This window comes from Myotis brandtii, unplaced genomic scaffold (genome assembly GCF_000412655.1).
Source record: "Myotis brandtii unplaced genomic scaffold, ASM41265v1 scaffold39, whole genome shotgun sequence".
Taxonomy (NCBI): domain Eukaryota; kingdom Metazoa; phylum Chordata; class Mammalia; order Chiroptera; family Vespertilionidae; genus Myotis; species Myotis brandtii.
Window position 1 is genome coordinate 7,384,206 of NW_005364953.1, and position 4,025 is coordinate 7,388,230.

The window sequence follows — 4,025 nt, forward strand, 5'->3', positions numbered from 1 at the left end:
GCTGTCTCAGCTGGGAGTGGGCGGTGCTCCCCAACCCCGCCCAGCCAGCCAACCCTTGCCCTGAGGCCACCCATCTTTTCACTTCCTTGTTTCTTTGTGAAACAGGAACTGAGCAAGTAGAGTAAAATGGGTAGTTGAGAAAGCCCCAGTGGTCCATGGCAAGGCCCTGAAGCTGAAAAGCTAATTTCCCTCCCAGCAGTCCCACGTAAGTAGTTCTAGGTCCTCTTACTTGTCACACCTCTTGTGAATAGCTTGGACTGGGGGACCCTACCCTTGACAAAGTGGAGATAGAAGGATATGAGCCACAGAATTATGGAGCAGAGATTCCGATGGGCCCCCAGATGGGATGTAAAAGCAAGTGGCAAGGCAAGAGAAGAAACACTGGGTTGAGTCTGGAGTAAACAGATATAGTCACCTACTGGGTACTATGAGCTTTCCATGAGATGGGAACTGGGCTGAGACAGGTCATCCTGGTAACTCTGGTTACTTATACACACACACACACACACACACACACACACACACACACACCATTCCCCTTCCCCAAGCAAGGCTCACATGATCACTGTTACTGTCTTCACTAGAGCTCATTGCCCGAGATCATATAACCAGTATGTGATGTACTAAGATTTGAATGGAGTTCAACCTGACTCCATTTCTGCCAGGTCTTCTCCTGCTCCTTCTCTTTGTTAGAGCCTTAGACAAGTGTCCCCTAGAGACTGCTCAGCGACCTTTGTCACTGTAACCTTGGGACAGAGGCCTAGACAGAGCAGCCAGTTTCCCATAGAAAGGACCTCCAGTGAGTTTTCTTCTGAGCCCTAAAACCCAGCCTCCTCTTCTGGTAGTAACCACCACAGCTGCCTGCAGGTGTTTTCTTGTTTCTAAACCAAGAACTTATTCAGAGATGACTGTCTCTCCCTCCCATCATCCCCTGCTACCAGGGGCTCCCCAGTGTTCCCAGAGCTGCAAGTTCTGTGTGTACTGTTTGTGTGAATGAGGAATGGATGTTTCTCACCTGACTCTCCTCTGCCCTCCTTCTCCCATCTGCACTTTTGCTCTTCTCGCCCTTCCTGCCTAAGATTATCACCATGAAATCTGCTAACAGGTTGGGCTACCAAGTGGACTTCACCTTGGAAATGTCCAGGTGTTTTCAAGGAACTATGTGGTTTCTGAGCATTTCTAGAGATGGGAAGATTACTACTTGCCAAGGCTCAGGTGGTATCATTTTTCTTAAAAAAATATGTTTTTATTGATTTTTAGAGAGAGAGGAAGGGAGAGGGAGAGAGAGACAGGAACATCAATGATGAGAGAGAATTATTGATTGGCTGCCTCCTGCATGCCCCCTACTGGGGGATCAAGCCTGCAACCCGGGCATGTGCCCTGACCGGGAATCGAACCAGTGACCTCTTGGTTCTTGGATCGATGCTCAACCACTGAGCCACACCCAGCCAGGCAGGTGGCACTATTTTAATATTGAAAATGTCTTCTTTGGAAAGAATGCAGTCTTCCATTTATCTGTTCTCCATCATTCCTGGCCACCCAGAACACATCCCCTACACGTCAGCTGTTTGAAGTCAACTTGGTTTCCCACTCAATCCTTTAGGGCAGCCGTGGGCAAACTACGGCCCTCGGGCCAGATCCGGCCCGTTTGAAATGAATAAAACTAAAAAAAAAAGAAAAAGACCGTACCCTTTTATGTAATGATGTTTACTTTGAATTTATATTAGTTCACACAAACACTCCATCCATGCTTTTGTTCCGGCCCTCTGGTCCAGTTTAAGAACCCATTGTGGCCCTCGAGTCAAAAAGTTTGCCCACCCCTGGTAGGCCAAATACTACAGGTGTTAAGTACTCCCCAGCTTGACAAAGGCTCCCCTATAGCTCACCCCACTTAATCAGCCCTAAGCTATCCAGCTATTGTGCATATGATGTGATTTCCAGATGCCCACCCCATCCTCTTTACTCCCCTCTGGGACTACTTCAATGTGGCCCTGTGGCACCTAGTCTGGTCACTTCACCTCCTTTTTGTGTAACTCTGCATTAGAGACACTTGAGACTAACAGTTGGTAGAATGGACTATGGACCAAGACCAATCCTATGTTTAAACTCGGCTTCCACCACTTCCTAGCTGTGTCTTGCACTATTTGCTGAATCCCTCTGAGCCTCAGTTTCCCCCTGGAAAATGGGGCTAACAATGGTGCCTGCCTCATAGGGTTGTAGTAAAGTCCACTGTGTGTGTGTGTGTGTGTGTGTGTGTGTGTGTGTGTGTATGTGTGCGAAAGAGGTGAGAATAAGAATAATTTGAGGCCCTGACAGGCGGTTCAGTGGTTAGAGCATCAGCGTGCACAACGGAGGATCGTGGGTTCGATTTCTCACCAAGGGCACATATCTGGGTTTCAGGATCCATCCCCACCCCCAGTCAGGGTTCGTGTGGGAGGCAACCAATTGATGTGTCTCTCTCACATCAGTTTCTCTCTCTTCTCTCTCTCTTCTCTCTCTCTCTCTCTCTCTCTCTCTCTCTCTCTCTTCTCTCTCTCTCTCTCTCCTTCTCCCCCTCTTCCTTCCACTCTCTAAAAGAAAAGAAAAATCAATGGAAAAATCCTCAGGTGAGGATTTAAAAAAAATCATTTGGGAAAATTTTCCAAATATACGTACCCCTCGCTATCCAAACTCTTACTCTCTCAAATCAGCACTGTACCCATAATCTTCTGCTAAATTAGGATCTCTTGGGGGCTGCAGGTGGGGTCCTGTTCTATGTGAATGTAGCCTATGAAGACCTTGTGTCTTTGACAACTCCGTGTCCCCCTTTGAGGGTTCAGATGGCTCTCACTATCAGTGGACCATCCCTCAACACACACACACACACACACACACACACACACACACTACAATACTGATGCTAAATTAAGGTTCTCTTGCCCCACATTTATACTGGTCACATCTTTGCAATAATAATCCCAATTTAAACTAGACAGCCCTCTGTATCCATGGATGCTTGAACCCACGGATATGGAGGGCTCACTAAGGGATTTGAGCATCCTTGGATTTTGGTATCTGCGGAGGGTCCTGGAACCAATCTCGCCCATCCCCATACTGAGGGATGACTACTTAGCTCAGGGGGTTCTGTCAGGATTAATGTGGTGCTTGGCAACGAACAAGTGCTGGGCAAATGTAAGCTTGCTGCTCCTCCTACGATCAAACTCCCAGGTGCAAAGGACCTTGACAGCTGTTTCTATCATATCTCCTTAAGTTGCCTTAGCACTGCCTCTGCCCAGAGCTAGGTCTGCCAGCCCATTATCAAATTTGAGTTGGCCTTGTTCAGTAAACTACTGACCTGCATCACTTCTTTAGCTGAGGGCGCTGTGTACCTAGTAGGTAACCTATCAAATGGAAATGTATTGCCCAGAAAGAACACCTATTTTAAAAGTGTTTAAGACCCATTAGACAGCTGGGGCTTAACCTACTGGGACTCAGGCCAGAGCAATCTGCTGGGAGAGAAAAGCTGGGGGAAGATAAGTCCGGTTGGGGGAGCCCTGGACCCCCAGAAGGGGGTCTTTGGGCCAGTAGAGACAGATCTAAAAAGGCCACGGAGGGCGGGACTGAAAACACTGAAGGCTGGCCCTGGCTGGTTTGGCTCAGTGGATAGAGCGTTGGCCTGTGGACTGAAGGGTCCCAGGTTCAATTCCAGTCAAGGGTACTTGGGACATGCAGGAGGCAACCGATCAATGAGCCTCTCTCATCATTGATGTGTCTATCTCTCCCTCTCCCTTCCTCTCTGAAATCAATAAAAATATATAAAACAAAACAAAACAAAACAAAACAAAACAAAACACTGAAGGCTAAACTTCACTCTGAGCTCCTCTCCAAGGTCCTCTCACACATCCGCCCCCGGCTGCCTTTTCCCAGGCGGCCTGGTTAGGTGGCTGCCTTTGAAGACTGCGGTTAGAGTGTGAGCTCAGCAAGCTGCCTGGGCTGAGCAAACAGGAAGCGGGCACATCCTGTGCGCGGGCTGGGGACACGGGAGG